Consider the following 17,547-nt stretch of genomic DNA (forward strand, 5'->3'; position numbering starts at 1 on the left):
TGCCGATCATTGCCGCTAAACTCAGCCGATCTGCAAAATCGGCGGATTTTTATCCAAATTTACAGATTAAAAAAAGTGGCAAAATCCCAAAAAATGGCTGACCAATTAACCCACTAACGGCCCGAATATCAGCTGATTTTTTTTCTGGCCGATTTTAGACCCATCTAAAGCAGGCCATAGATGGGTCTGCCGAAAAAAAAATCGAGCGATTTTCGAGCCGTTAGTGGGGTAATTGGTCGGCCGTTTTTCGGTATTTTGGCACATTTTTTTTATCAGTAAATTTGGAAAAAAAAAATTCCAACTTTACTGATAAACAAAATATGCCAAAATCCCGATAAATGGCCGACCAATTATCCCACTAATGGATGAGGCCCTTGTCCCCATTAACATGGGGACAAGGTGCTTTGGGGGGGAGCCCCTCTGCCCCAAAGCACCCCCCCCATGTTGAGGCCATGTGGCCTGGTATGGTTCAGGAGGGGGGTGCTCGCTCGTCCCCCCCCCCTTTCCTGACCTGCCGGGCTGCATGCTTGGATAAGGGTCTGGTATGGATTTTGGGGGGATCCCCAAGCTGTTTTTTATTGAATTTCAGCGTGGAGTTACCCCTTAATATCCATACCAGACCCGAAGGGCTTGGTGTGGATGGGAGGGGGGACCCCATGCCGTTTTTTATTTATTATGGTGCTGGTTTTTAAATGTAATTTTCCCTTTTTTTTCTTCACTATAGCTCAGAAATTCACCTGTCACTTCCCCCAGCTAAAAGAGAAAGTTTTCTTGGAATTTATATCCCTAAAGGAAACAATGTTTACTTTGAGTTTATTAAAAGATACAAAGTTTTCTGTAACTTTGGGGAAAGTGACTTCTAAGCTTGTGAACTATAGTGATGAAAAAAAAGGCTGGCATTTGCATTTGAAAATCAGCGCCGACATACACTTTGTATTGCGAAAAAAATGATTAACAATTGTGTAAACCGAGGCATTATTTTCAATGGATTTTCATTCGTAAACCGAAAATTACGTTAACCGAGGCGTTGGTAAACCGAGGTACGCCTGTATTAGTATTGCAATCCTTTGTATTGGGATACATAGAACCAACATACATCTGACTTGGCAACATAGCACAACATTTGTGTCACATTTGAGATATCTGGCTAGTTACACTGACCTTGCCCAGGGATTTAGGATTGATTCACACCACAGAAATACAGGCAGGATTAGCATTCAACAGCTCCATGGATTAGTGATTAGCACTACTGTCTCACAACACTAGGGTTGTTGGTTTGAATCCCAACCACAGCAATGAATTTGCATGATCTCTGTGTGACTACCCTAACATACATGTGCTGGTGGCAGCATCTTTGCTTTCTGTTTAAATTATCCCTAGAATGTGAATTAGAATGAGGCCTTGTCTGTTCAAACACCTTTAAAGTAGCACCTTATGTGAATGTCAAAAGATGGGATGAGATAAGGGCCTGGACTAATGATTGATTGGATAATGCTGGTTTGCACTCCACCTCCTTTTGGGAAAGTTTGTCAAACCATGAGAAGAGTGAGCGAAAGAAATGGATTAAAAAAAAAAAAATTAAATATTGGCATGGAGTCCCCCCCCCCCCAAATCCATAACAGACCCTCATCTGAGCATGCAGATACCGCATGCCTTCAAAGATTTATTTCCTTTGTTGAATTGCCTGCTTGGTTCACACTAGATGTGATTTAAAATTGTGCTTTTTGTTGGCAATTTCACCGTGTTTTCTGTAGATTTACCAATGAGTTATTGCGTTTTCAATTGTGTTTTGCATTGCGATTTCTATTGTAGTCTATATGTGAAATCACTACAAAATGCTGAAAAAGTTAGACGAGAACTACTTTTGAAATTGTGCTGCAGCAAATCGCTTACGTTAAGACACTCACATCCACATTCATTAGATCGGATATTAGGTACAATTTCAATTCCCAAATTGTACCTGAAATCGTGCACCCTGGATGCGACTTGGCATGCGATTTGCATGGCACGCGACTTGCAAATCGTATGCCAAGTCGCACCCTATTGTCTGCTATTAGAGCAGTCACATGGGTGCGTTTCCGACACTGATTTCTAAAGTAGTACATGTACTACTTTTGTGCCGAGATATCTGTGTCAGATGTCTTGCAAATCGTAAGGAAATCAGCATCTTCACTGTACGTCGCACAATTTCTAAATCGGCTTTGATGTGACCGCAGTGTAAGGCCTTTTTATGTTTGATTTCCTGAGTGTTTTTCCGATTTATGGGAAATGCCACATACTAGCAAAAGTGAATTGACATTTTCAGTGTTGCATGCGAGATGTGGTCATGTGACTGCCTTAACTCATGCGATAATCTGGAGTGAATTGTGCCCATAGGGCCAAGAAATATTGCCTTTCATATCCCTTTCATATCCCTGTTCAATGTTCTGTTGTATGCTGCACAGGTACACGTCACTGTGGCTTTCTTTCTGACTCTGATTTGTGGGGCCTGTATAACAAGGGTTAAGGCAGGTGAGAAGAGAATTAATCAGGTGCAAACACTTTCTCTGACCAAAAGAATGACAGTGGTGGGTGTGGCCTACCTTATATGCATTGTGGCTGATTTTTGCCTTATACAGGCACATTATTTCGGCATGTCCTTGTCTGTGGTGGTTTGGGGGAGGAAGAGATATTGTGGTGAATTGCCCCCAGGCCATACTCACGCTGTGTTTTGATGTGGGCTGTAAATGTTTTGCATGTTTTTCCTTCTAAGGTGTGTTTGTGTGTTATTGTACAATGATTGTGTTTATTAGCTTTGCATTGTAATCCTAACACATGTCCATTGCTCTGCTCTTCCAAATTTGCTTTATTTAGAATGAAATGCAGTTTTCAGACAAACATGGTGAGAAATGTATGTGTGGGGGATATTAACCGTTTGTTTCCTGCTGTAACCTGTGAAAGCACAGTTCACTATAAGTATAATCTTTAGATTGTAAGCTCTTATGAGCAGGACCGTTCTATTTTAGCAACATCAATCCTGTGTTTTGTTTTGTTTTTTTTTCACATCAAGATATTGAATGTAGCTTTTTGTTGCTGTCCAAATAAATGTGGAATGTGTATTTGATCAATAAACATTTGTACTACATATTTTTGGGGGGGGATTATTTCATGTTCTAGTTGAATGTTCCACAGTGGCTAAATGGTTAGCACTTCCACCTGACAGTACTAGGGTCATTGGTTCGAATCCCAGCCATGGCACCTCCTGCCTGGAGTTTGCATGTTCTCCCTGTGCCTGTATTTCCTCCGGTTACTCTGGTTTCCTCCCACACTCTAAAGACATGCTGGTAGGTTAATTGGATCCTGTCAAAATTGGCCCTAGTATATGTATGAATGTAAATTAGGGTTCTTAGCATGCCCCTTGAGGGTTAGGGACTGATGTGAATTTACCACATCTATATGTAAAGCGCTGCGTAAATTGACAGCGCTATGTAAGTATCTGAAATGTACTAGCACCCCTAACACTTATTTTTGCTAGCTATATAATATGCCCAAATCTTCCTTGTTAGAGCGCACATGTGCAAGTATGTCCAAAATAACAAACCAAAAGCCCCCTATTGCACGACAAGACCATGTTCTGTACCAATGAATAGGTCGTGTTCAATGTGCAGTTAGCTATTCTTTTTCTACAATCCTCTTAACAGTAATAAATTGGGCCCCCAATTTATGTTGACTTTGGGCCTTTACTGGCAAATATATATTCGCCAATGTGATATACACAGTATAGCTGCAAGCATACATTCACCAATACCAAATCTACAATAGAACTGCAAACATATATTTGCGAATGTCATATACACAATGGAGCCGCGTGTAAAATTGCTATGGTGCACAAATAAACGCCAAGACGGCTGTTGGAGGAGGCGCTAGAGCAGCTGTCATACCGGAAGTACATCATGACGTTTGCGGAAGGACGTTTGCACACACCCGGAAGTGGAAGTGGGGAGTGTGAGTGGATGGGAGTGTAGTTAGGAGAGTTTAGTGGTAATTTGCAAGTCTATTTTTTAGTTTTGTGAATTGTTCTTTTGTGGAATTCCAGACCACATATGGACATGGCGAGATCGCTGTTCTCCACCGAGGAGCTGATCCTCATTTGCTTGCTAAACATTACTAATAATTGTATTTTCAGTTGAAAACATGTCCAATTCCTAGATCCCTTGAGGTACATAGCAGAGGTTCAAGGTTCTTCCTAACTATACAGGTGGCACAGACACAAGCATACACCCAGGGCCACTGTTAGATATCATGGGGCCCCGTACAGCATACCTGACAGCCCCCCACCACCAGAGAAAATTTCCAAATTATATTTATGGTAAAAATACACTAAAAACATTATTAATGGACATAATCCCAACCACATTCCTGTGAAATCTAAATGATAAAACTGTACTGAGTTCATAAATAAAGCTGTGTGTGTAATTGAGGTTTTGGGGCTCATGGGTGCTGTGGCCTGTAGAGTGGGAATCAGTGGTTTGTTTTGTGGCTATCGCCGTTTGCAGGCAACCTATGTTACACTATGGAATTGCTGCAGGTCATAATTTGACAAGCATATGGGTGCAGGTGCACAGCCCTGAACACAGACAGTGAGCATTCAGGGCCACTTCCCCACGCCTTCACACCTGTCAGATTAAAACCTGTGTTCATACAGCTGCTGTGTCCCCATAGTGTAACAGGTGGCTCTAGCCACATAAACAACCCACTCATTCATGCTGTACAGGCCAGAGGACCTGTGTGAATGGGGCATTTTTTACTTTTTTTTTTTTTCCCTCAGCTTGTTAATTTCAATGACCTGCCTAATGTGTGGGAACATGCAAAAATACTGCAGGCATATTATTTTAAAAGTGTGTTGCACCTAACCGCGCACATCTGCAAAGGGCATTGCATTTCTTTGCTGTGCTGGAAAATGTGTGTTCTTGCATGTGTTTCTGCACCACCAATGGTGTGAACAAGTCCTAAGGGCCAGTTCACACTATAGAAACAGTCTAGATGTGTTCCTGATGCGTTTTTGCATGCCCTTTTGGCATGCATGTTTAGTGTGTTCCAGTACATTTTGGATGCGTTTTAGATACGTTGCATTGCATTTTTGTATCCCTTCCAGTTCGTTTTTTCTACTTTATTTTTATTCAATTAAATTAGGGGCATGTGCATTTTAGTGCATTCAAGGACATTTCAATGTGTTCCAGTACAGTTCTGTGCAGAAACAATGCAGCGTGGTCAACTTTGTTTACAGCACCTGCAATGCACTGAAAATGCAAGCGCTGATGTGAACTATGACATTGACAACCATATAACCTTCTTTCTGTGCGTGTGATGCCGAAAAAGCAACTGAAACACATGTAGTGTGAACTGGTCCTAAAGATTATTAGAGGTAAGGGAACGGGACTGACCAGGGATTGTGAATTCAATCAGACTAGTGGTGATATACAATCAGCAATCGTATAATAATGTGAGATCTGAGCTGTAGCTGATAGAAAATGAGACACATTCACTTGATCAGTAAATAGTTAAAAAGAGTGGGGCGGTGATCCATAGATTTGCATATGGGACAGGTGATGATGGGTTGGGGGAGGGGGTCAAGTTGTATAAGGAGACAGATTTAAAAGAAGAGAAAAAAGTTGCAATGAAATATACACAGCATGAAACTTGCACATTTCCTAATTGGCAGAAGAACAGGGCGCAGGTAACATTCATCCACTTTCTAGTCATTAGGCAAAATCATAATTGATTGATCAATATTCCTGGCACTGACACAACCCACAAAATTGATCTCCATTTTTTTAACATTCATAATTGTCAAGGAGCTTATAATCTAAGGGCAGAAACTCAGCCATGTAACTAGGTCCAATGAACCTAACAGCATGTCTTTTGAGTGTTGGCAGAAACACATCCATACAGGGAAAGCATGCAAACTGGGATTAGAACCCATGACCCATGTGCTGTACGTTTTGAGCTCTAACCACTAAACCACTGTGGAAGACACAATTTGAGATACAATGTAGAATAGTTACATTGTTTAAAAATGATAAAGCGAGCGCTGGTCAAATTATATAGACTACTAAAATGGTATTACACAAGATAAATATAACCACGAACAGTAGTGCATAAACTCGTGAAAGGTCATCCACCCTTGTGACAGTGTACTACACTATTAAGCACCTTTCTGGCTACTGTGGCTGAGCTAATTCCTCTCCAGGACCATTTGGGCACCCACCCTGATGGATGGATGGATAGATGGATGGCTGGAGCTGGATGACTAACCCATAGCTGCCAGCATACCGCTGCACCCCCAGATGTGTGATGTGTATAACCCATGCGCATTAATACTTTTGTTCTGGTGAGTGTAGACCAGTCCCAAGGGTGGTTTATCTTTCACGAGTTCATGCACTACTGTCCGTCATGGAGAAACCACACGTGCCATTCATAGGCACTCTCTGAGTTGGTACTCTCACACGAAGGACATTCCATTATTCAGGAATGATTATATGAACTTATTTTAGCACCATTTACCGTTTTACATCATTATTGCAATTATTTGCACTTTTTGGTTTTTACATGCGTTCATTATTGATCACATGCATTTATAGCGCTGCATTTGACTTTAACATAGAATAGTTACATGATTAAAGAGAATGAAGATATATCATTATATTGGAAAATTAGAACTATCCAAATTATTTGAGATATAAGTGTGAAAATGTTTAACATTTGAAAATAGAATGTATGACATTCATTAGTAAATGCATTAGTTGTCTGATCATTTTGGAGAAACAGCAAAAAAAAAAAAAAAAAAATTATATTATAGGTGTACTATTTATGTTACATTCTAAGTATTCTCTTTTGCTAACAGGAAAACGCCAACGGGGCAAAGCCCGTGCTTGTGCGCCATCTAGCGAACATATCCGGTATTGCACCTAAAAATGTGCGAGACGCGATTCCACATTTACTAATTGCAAAGTAGACGCTCGTCAATGAGATTGCTAGACGCTGCTCAGAAGACTGACAGGTCTTGATTGATTTAACTGAGTCTGCCTGAATGTTCAGAGTCTGCTGGTAGACTCAAGTCTTAGTAAATCAGGACCAAAGTGTCAGAAAAGGCTTGATCTTCAGGTGTTTAGAAGAGCGAGTGATGTGTGGTATAAACTTCTAATGCTGGGCATAAAATGCCCCCACCCCCAAAACAACACGTTTTTGGAAAGTAGACACCCCAAACTATTTGCTGAAAGGCATGTTGAATCAATAGAAGAATTTATTTTTTTACCTTAAGTTTTTGGAAAATGACAAGAAAAAATGTTTTTCTTTTCTTACACAAAATTGTCACTTAAATTATTTACTGCTCACACATGCCATGGGTATATGTGGAATTACTCCCCAGAATACATTCTGCTACTTCTCCCGAGTATGGGGGTACCACATGTGAGAGACATTTTTGGCAGTCTAGCCAAATACAGAACCCCAAAATCCAATAAGCACCTTCAGGCTTTTAAAGGGCTTTATTTCCTCATTACACTTTCTGTCAGGGATCGCGGCGCCTCTCCCGGCGCACGCGCACTTACGACAGCTCACGCCGGGACACAGGCACTAGGTCCCGGCGGGCCGCGGCTGACAGGACGCCGCGCATGCGCAGTAGGAGCCGCGGGCGCGCCTCGGGCGATCAATGACAGCCCGGGGGCGCGTCCTGGCCGGCCAATGACAGTGCAGGGCGCACTATTTAAAGATGCCCTGCTTTGCCCTGTGACCCTGATTGCCCTGACTACGCTGCCTTCTCCTGTGATTTGACCCGGATTGCCCTGACTACGCTGCCTTCTCCTGTGATTTGACCCGGATTGCCGTGACTACTCTGCCTTCTCCCTTCCTGACCCCCGGCTTGTTTGACCATTCTGCGGACTGACTTATCCTGCTGACCCTGCGTGTGACCTGACTACTCTTTGCCTGCCGATTCGGTACCTCGCTACCCCACGGGACCACGGCTCGTGACCATCCTGCTAGGTCCGCCGTCCTTCTCACATCTGGCTCTCCTGGTACCTGCATACATCCCCAGAGGCTCCCTCTGCCACTGGTGGGCCTGCTCGGAGGTTGTGACCTGGCCCTGGTCTGTTACAAGTCCATCCCCACCATCAGGGGCCCTGGTGAAAGCACAGACCGGGGCTTAGACTCCACGCTCTGGGTAGGTCTGTCAAGTGGGCAGCCTGAGGCACCACCTGTCGGATCATAACAGTACCTTGCGGCCATGACAGAGCCAGGAAGAGGACCGGCGTCCCTAGAGGATATATGTCAGCACCTGGCAACTCTGACCCAGGCTGTTCAGAATTTCCACAGTCGCTGCACCCGACTTGAGGACCGCATGGAGTCTTTAGCCACCCTGACTCCCCCTGCTCAAAGTCCTCCAACTGCGGAATCACCCGCTACCCCGGCATCCGGAGCAGTTGCTGCGCCCCTAGCTCCCGAACCCCGCGTTCCCCTGCCGGAACGATTCCGTGGAGACCGAAGCCGCTTCCGAGCCTTCCGGAACGCCTGCACCCTGTTTTTTGACTTGCAGCCCCGCACGTTCACCACCGAGACCGTCAAGGTGGGGTTTATAGTCTCTCTCCTTCAGGATCAGCCCCAGGATTGGGCTCACCGTCTGATGGAGAAGCACGACCCCCATCTTGATTCCGTGACTGAGTTTTTTCAGGCCATGGCCGTGTTATATGACGACCCTCAGCGGGCTGCTTCCGCAGAGGCTACCCTATACTCTCTACGGCAAGGCCGCCGGGCAGCCGAAGAATACACGTCCGATTTTAGGCGTTGGATGGGAGATACCAGATGGAACGATGCGGCATTATGTCACCAGTTCCGCATCGGGCTGTCTGAGTCACTCAAAGATGAGTTGGCACGAGTAGGCCTACCTGACTCCCTTGAGAAACTGATAGAGTTGGCCATTCAAATTGACCGCAGACTGAGGGAACGTCGGTTGGAAAGGAGCAGCCAGGGTCAAAGGGTGGCATGGATTCCACCAAGGGAAACGGCTCCAACCCCAGGGAACCATAACCGAAGCACGGAACCGGGGGACACTTCGGAACCCATGCAACTGGGACTGGCCCGTTCCACTTTATCGGTCGAGGAACGCCAGAGGAGGCGATCGCAGAACCTATGTCTGTACTGCGGGGAAGCTGGTCACCAGGTGCGCTCCTGTCCTGCAAAAATGAGTAAGTCCGCTTCCTTTTCTTTTCCCTTACCTGCAGAAGGGGGTGATCAGTCTAGTTACCTGGCGATACCTGTGTCTTTACAGCTCCCCGGAGGAACCTTGTTGGTGACCGCAATCGTTGACTCGGGAGCATGTAGTTGTTTCATCGATCTTACTTTTGCTCACCGGCAAAAGATCCCTCTCCAGACCAAAGAAAGGGGGTTTAACATCTTCTTGGCAGACGGGTCTAGCATAAAATCAGGGGTGGTGGACCAGGAGACACCTCCTATTTTTACCACGATGGCAGACCATCACCAAGAGTTCCTCTGTCTGGATGCCATCGCATCCCCCCTTTTTCCAATCATTCTGGGGCTCCCTTGGCTGCGGGCCCATAACCCCCAGATTGATTGGGAGAAGGGAACAGTTCAATTTTGGTCACCATACTGTCTGAGTCACTGCCACGTCACAGGGTCCGTGGCTCCCCGGGTTTCTTCTGTGCTTGGATGGTGATAACGATCTATCTCAGGTTATTCCTCCGGCCTACCATGACTTCTTAGACGTATTCAGTAAGCGGGGAGCAGACATTCTTCCCCCGCACCGTTCATACGATTGCCACATAGACCTCCTACCCGGATCTGAAATCTCGTTCGGCCGTATCTTTCCTTTATCGGAACTGGAGTCAGGAGTACTGAGGGAGTATATTGACGAAAACCTTCGGAAAGGATTTATTCGCCCGTCCACATCCCCAGCCGGGCCGGGTTCTTTGTAGAAAAAAAGGACAAATCATTGCGGCCCTGCATAGACTACCGTGATCTGAATAAGATCACGGTAAAGAATCGCTATCCATTACCCCTAGTCCCCGAGCTCCTCCAGAGATTGAGGTCAGCGATGATTTTTACTAAATTAGACCTGCGGGGGGCATATAACCTTGTTCGTATCAGGGAGGGGGATGAATGGAAAATGGCTTTTCGTACGAGATACGGTCACTTTGAATATTTGGTGATGCCGTTCGGGCTCTGTAACGCCCCGGCAACCTTCCAACATTTTATCAACGACGTTTTCGTGACTTCCTGGATGTTTTTGTGGTTGTCTATTTGGATGACATCCTAATTTTCTCTCCCTCACTGGAGGTTCATCGAAGTCACGTGTTACGGGTGTTGGAACGGTTACGTCAACACGGACTATACGCCAAATGCTGTTTCGAACAGCGCAAAATCACTTTCTTGGGACTGGTCCTCTCTCCCGCGGGGGTCGCGATGGATCCCCAGAAAGTCACGGCGATCCTAGATTGGCCAATACCCGCTGATAAGAAGGGGGTACAGCGTTTCATCGGGTTCTCAAACTTTTATAGAAAGTTTGTTAGGAACTTCTCCGGTCTGGTCTCCCCAAACACGCAACTGACTAAACAAGGGATCCGCTTTAAGTGGACTCCCGAAGCTCAGACGGCGTTCGAAACGCTCAAGAAATTGTTCACCTCTGCTCCCATTCTCTGCCATCCGGATTCTTCTCTCCCATATGTTTTGGAAGTGGACACCTCCGAAACGCGGTAGGAGCGGTTCTGTCCCAAAGGAATGGTACCAAGGAGCTACTGCATCCTGTGGCATTCTTCTCCAGGAAGTTGACGCCGGCGGAACGAAATTACGATATTGGAGATCGGGAGCTCCTGGCTATTAAATCCGCTCTAGAAGAATGGAGGTATTTACTGGAAGGAGCCACACACCCAATCTTAATATTAACGGCAAAACGACTGAGACCTCGCCAGGCGAGATGGGCTCTTTTCTTTTCTCGGTTTGTATTCCATATAACGTACCGACCCGGTTCTAAGAATACAAAACCAGACGCTCTGTCCCGCATGTTTGAGGACCCCGACGATGCAGTGTTACCTGACACAATCTTACCTTCCGGAAGCTTCCTCGCTCTGCAAACAGAACTTCGCTCCAGACTTATCGATGCTTCCGTAGGATTGCCAGTCCCGTCTGGGTCGCCTCTCCAGAACCGCGAGGGTCTGTTTTGGAAGGAAGATCGGATCGTGGTCCCAGAAGGAGTTCGAACCTTGGTCCTGGGGCACTGCCACGACCATCCAATGGCGGGTCACTTCGGGGTTACGAAAACTCAGGAACTACTGCAGCGCTCGTTCTGGTGGCCAAACATGATTAAGGACTGCGAACGCTACGTCCAAACCTGCCCCACCTGCCAAAGGAACAAGCCCTCCAGGAGCAGGGCATGGGGATTGTTGCGTCCGTTGCCAATACCCAAACGAGCCTGGCAAATGATAGCCATGGATTTCGTGGTCGAACTCCCACCATCTCAAGGCTACACTGCAATAATGGTGATCGTCGATCGCTTCTCGAAGATGGCTCATTTCGTGCCCCTGGAAAAGACACCATCGGCACCGGAGACAGCACGGATCTTCATTAAAGAAGTAGTGAGGCTTCATGGGGTTCCCGAAGATATAGTGTCGGATCGGGGAGTCCAGTTCACATCAAGGTTCTGGAACGCCTTATGTAAAGCGCTGGGAATCAAGCTGTCACTTTCATCCGCCTACCATCCTCAGACCAACGGGCAAACGGAAAGGACCAACCAGACGCTAGAACAGTACCTAAGATGCTACACATCCTACCTACAGGATGACTGGCTGACGCTGTTGCCTTCCGCAGAATTTGCCTACAACAACTTGAATCACTCAGCCACGGGACAATCCCCGTTCTTCACCAATTACGGATATCACCCCACATTCCTCCCTGATCTGATGCCCGAAAATCCGGTACCTGCGTCTCAAGATGTCTTGAACTTCTTCTCTGTCAATAACAAAACAATTCAGGGGGCCATCGCAAAAGCCCAAGAAGACAGTAAAAAGGCGTTCGACAGGAAAAGAAGAGGAGAGTTACTGCTCCAACCGGGGGATCAGGTTTGGCTGGCTACGACCAACTTGAAGATGCTGTGTCCTTCAAGGAAGCTAGGACCAAAGTACATTGGCCCGTTTCCGGTTAAATGGGTAATCAACGAGGTGGCTTACGAACTCGAGCTTCCGCGAACCTTCAAAATACACCCGGTGTTCCATGTGTCTCTCCTGAAACCATCCAGACCGGATTCCTTCCCGGACCGTGAATCCAGACCTCCCGAGGCGGTCACCATAGATGAACAGGAAGAATATGAAGTGGAAACTATCCTCAGTTGCCGAAAGAGGGGGGGCCAGACGCAGTTCCTGATAAAATGGAAGGGTTATGGCCCTGAGGAGAACTCATGGGAACCCACCCAGAATATTCACGCACCCAGGCTCATCCGGGAATTCTTTCGTAGTCACCCGCGGTGGAGAGATCAGTGGGGCTCCCGGAGGGACACAGGCACTAGGTCCCGCCGGGCCGCGGCTGACAGGACGCCGCGCATGTGCAGTAGGAGCCACGGGCGTGCCTTGGGCGACCAATGACAGCCCGAGGGCGCGTCCTGGCCGGCCAATGACAGTGCAGGGCGCACTATTTAAAGATGCCCTGCACTGTCATAGATTGCCGCAAGGGCTATCTGTGATCCTGAAGTTCCTGTACCTGATTAGTGACCCTGATTGCCCTGACTACGCTGCCTTCTCCTGTGATTTGACCGGGATTGCCCTGACTACGCTGCCTTCTCCTGTGATTTGACCCGGATTGCCCTGACTACTCTGCCTTCTCCCTTCCTGACCCCCGGCTTGTTTGACCATTCTGCGGACTGACTTATCCTGCTGACCCTACGTGTGACCTGACTACTCTTCGCCTGCCGATTCGGTACCTTGCTACCCCACGGGACCACGGCTCATGACCATCCTGCTAGGTCCGCCGTCCTTCTCATATCTGGCTCTCCCGGTACCTGCATACATCCCCAGAGGCTCCCTCTGCCACTGGTGGGCCTGCTCGGAGGTCGTGACCTGGCCCTGGTCTGTTACAAGTCCATCCCCACCATCAGGGGCCCTGGTGAAAGCACAGACCGGGGCTTAGACTCCACGCTCTGGGTAGGTCTGTCAAGTGGGCAGCCTGAGGCACCACCTGGCGGATCATAACACTTTCTGACTACCTATCACAGTTTCTGAGGCCCTGAAATGTTAGGATAGCACAAAACCTCCCCAAATGACCCCTTATTGGAAAGTAGACACCCCAAGGAATTTGATAAGAAGCATGGTGAGTATTTTGCAGATCTCGTTTGTTGACACAAGTTTTTTGAAAATTAAGAAAAAAAACAAAAACATATTTGTTCTTTTTTTTATATATTTCAAAACCTTGTGAGAAAAAATTAGATCTGCAAAATACTCACCATGCCTCTTTTTAAATTTCTTGGGGTGTCTACTTTCCAAAAAGGGGTCATTTGGGTGGGGGGGTTTGTTGCTATCCTGGCATGTCAGGGTCTCCAAAACTGTGATAGGTAGTGAGGAAATGAAATGAGTAAGTTACGCACTTCAGGCTTTCAAAGTGGCCATTGGATTTCAGGCTCCTGTATGTGGTTACAAAAAGTCTCACACATGTGGTGTCCCCATACTTGGTAGAAGTAGCAGAATGTATTTTGGGGTGTAATTCCACATATGCCAATGGCTTGTGCGAGAAATATATCATTTAAATGACAACTTTGTGTAAAACAAAAAAATGTTTTTGTCATTCTCCAGAAACTTGTGGAAAAAAAATAAATCTTCCATGGACTCACTATGCCTTTCAAGCAGATAGCTTAGGGTGTCTACTTTCCGAAAAGGGGTAATTTGGGGGTATTTTAGCATCTCAAGAAATGTATTAAGCAGTCAGAAAGTAAAAACTGTGTAAATTCCATTATTTACACCATAGTTTGTAGATGCTATAACTTTCACACAAAGCAATCAATATACACGTATTGGGATTTTTTTAACCAAAAACAAGTAGCAGAATACATTTTTTGTTTATAGCGCCAAAAATAAAAAGTGCACAGGTGATCAAATACCACCAAAAGAAAGCTCTATTTGTGTGAAAAAAGGACATAAATTTCATTTATGTACAGTATTACATGACCGCGCAATTGTTCATTAAACTAGTGCAGCACTGTATAGCAAATAAAAGGCGTAAATTGCAGTATCTATACCATAGTTTGTAGACGCTATAACTTTCACACAAAGCAATCAATATACAATTATTAGGAATTTTTTTTACCAAAAACATGTAGCAGAATACATTTTGACCTAAATATATAACTAATTTTGAGTTTACTATATATTTTTTTTTAACGAAAGTAAAAAAAAAATTGTTTTTCTTCAGAATTTTCAGTCTTTTTTCATTTATAGCGCGAAAAATAAAAAAGCGCATCGGTGATCAAATACCACAGAAAGAAAGCTCCATTTGTGTGAAAAAAGGACGTCAATTTCGTTTGGGTACAGCATTGCATGACCGTGCAATTATCGGTTGAATTAGTGCAGCACCGAGTAGCAAAAAGAGGACTGGTCATTAAGGGGGGTAAATCCTCTGGAGGGCAAGTGGTTAAACTTTACCGATCTTAACGGGCCAGAACCTGACTAAAAAAAATCTCTCTACTCATAATATCTGCACGCAATGACCCCCAGACATTAAAGGGACGATATAAATTAAAAAGCAACTCTACTCAAACATTAAAGAGGGATAAACATTAGATATCTGCACGTTAAACCTTGCCGATGTTAAAGGGCAATTATACATAAAGGGTAACTAAACTACACAACCTCCACATATAGATCTAAGCGATCTTAAAGGGCCAGTGTCCATTAAATGGTAACTCTCCTCCAAAATTAAAACTTAGTAAAAAAAAGTGTAGTTCTGGAGACTCTGGGGTACCGGCTAGCCCAGATAAATCGCATAATCCTTGCCTGAATCTGCCAGAGGAAATTCGGCTGAACATACTTTCAGCCTCCAAAGAAGCACATAAGTCCAGTTCTACAGCTAGGGTGTCTCGAGTACATTTATGGGCCGCAGATGGTTGCATCTTCCACCGAGCATCCGCCAAGGCCAGAAGGGAATGAAGTTCAGAAAGGCGATGTTTCCGTTCCCGCTTCCGAGCCGCAGCCAGCTGTATAATGTGGCCCTGCACTGTAGCTTTATGAGCCTCCCACAGGGGCACCACCGAAGAAACAGATCATGAGTTGTCTGCAAAATATGTCCGTATAAAAGATTCAATTTGTTGATAGGTGACCTGAGTGGTCAATAAAGACTCATTAATACGCCAATGAAAGGAGTACCATGCCATACCCGATAGTGTGAGAAGTAGGACCAAGGGATCATGGTTCGACCAGGGTAAGGAAGGGGTACAGTGAATGAAATAAGTATTTGATCCCCTGCTGATTTTGAATGTTTGCCCACTCACAAAGAAATTATCAGTCTAAAAATTGAATGGTAGGTGTATTGTAACACTGATAGACAGAATAGCAACAAAAAATTAATAAGAAATGCATGTCTAACAAATTATGTACTGATTTGCATGTTCATGAGGGAAATAAGTATTTGATCCCCTTCACAAAACATTATTATTATTATTATATTACACAGCATTTATATAGCGCCAACAGTTTGCTTAGGGCTGTACATTACAGTGGGAGACAATACATGAGACAGTACAGTAACAATACAATAAAATACAGGAGGGGTTCGAGGGCCCTGCTCCTTGGAGCTTACAATCTAGGAGGGAGGGGAGAGTGGTACAGGAGGAAATAGCTGTGGGGGATGGAGTGGTGGGGAGAGCAGAGGAGATCAGCAGTTAAGTGAGGGCGGGGTAGACTTCTCTGAAGAGATGGGTTTTCAGGGTGCGCCTAAAGGTGAGGAGGGTAGGTGACAGTCTGATGGATTGGGGTAGTGAGTTCCAGAGGATGGGGGAAGCCCTGGAGAAGTACTGGAGATGGGCATGGGAGGAGGAGACCAGGGAGCTGGAGAGTAGGAGGTCTTGTGAGGAGCAGAGAGTGCGTTTTGGGTGGTAGATGGATATCAGGTCGGTGATGTAGTTTGGGGCAGTGTTATGAACAGCTTTGTACATCAATGTTAGTATTTTGAATTGTATGCATTGGGCAATCAGAAGCCAGTGGAGGGGGTGGCAGAGAGGGGTGCGGTTATGGAGATATGGAGCGGTTGGTAAGGTGGATGAGTCTGGCCGCAGAATTTAGGATAGACTGAAGCGGGGATAGCCTTTGTTGGGGTAGGCCGGCGAGGAGGGAGTTACAGTAGTCAAGTCGTGATATTATAAGGGAGTGAATGAGTTGCTTTGTAGTTTCTGGAGTTAGGAACGTACGTATTTTGGAGATGTTGTGGAGGTGGAGTCTGCATGAAATTGTCAGCGATTGGATCTGGGGCTGGAAAGACAGATTGGAGTCTAGAACAACACCTAGTACTCTGACTTGCGGGATGGAGCTGATGGTGGCGTTGTTGGTCGTGATGGAGAGGTCAGGGGGGGTGCGGGCTGGGGGGAAAACTAGGAGCTCGGTTTTGGCAAGGTTTAATTTGAGGAAGTGGAGTGACATCCAGTCTGATATGTCGTTCAGAAGGCTAGTGATTCGGGCGGAGACTGAAGGGGTGAGGCGAGGGGTAGAGAGATAGATTTGAGTGTCAACGGCATAGAGATGGTAGTTGAAGCCGTGGGAGTGTATCAGTTGACCAAGGGAGGAGGTGTAGATGGCTACAGTACTTAGTACTTAGATGACTTAGTACTTGACTTAGTACTTGGTGGCAAATCCCTTGTTGGCAATCACAGAGGTCAGACGTTTCCTGTAGTTGGCCACCAGGTTTGCACACATCTCAGGAGGGATTTCGGCCCACTGCTCTTGGCAGATCCTCTCCAAGTCTTTAAGGTTTGGTGGCTGACATTTGGCAACTCCAACTTTCAGCTCCCTCCACAGATTTTCAATTGGATTAAGGTCTGGAGACTGGCTAGGCCACTCCAAGACCTTAATGTACTTCTTCTTGAGCCATTCCTTTGTTGCCTTGGCCGTGTGTTTTGGGTCATTGTAATGCTGGAACACCCATCCACGACCCACTTTCAATGCCCTGGCTGAGGGAAGAGGTTTCTCACCCAAGATTTGATGGTACATTTCCCCGTCCATTGTCCCTTTTATGCGGTGCAGCTGTCCTGTCCCCTTAGCAGAAAAACACCCCCAAAGCAGAATGTTTCCACTACCATGTTTGACAGGTGGGATGGTGTTCTTGGGGGTCATAGGCAGCATTCCTCCTCCTCCAAACACGGCGAGTTGAATTGATGCAAAAGAGCTCGATTTTGGTCTCATCTGACCACAACACTTTCAACTAGTCCTCCTCTGAATCATTCAGATGTTCAATGGCAAACTTCAGATGGAAATGGACATGTTCTTTCTTGAGCAGAGGGACCTTGTGGGCACTGCAGGATTTCAATCC

This window comes from Staurois parvus, unplaced genomic scaffold (assembly GCF_062004578.1).
Source record: "Staurois parvus isolate SC_StPar_1 unplaced genomic scaffold, SC_StPar_1.0 ptg002741l, whole genome shotgun sequence".
Taxonomy (NCBI): domain Eukaryota; kingdom Metazoa; phylum Chordata; class Amphibia; order Anura; family Ranidae; genus Staurois; species Staurois parvus.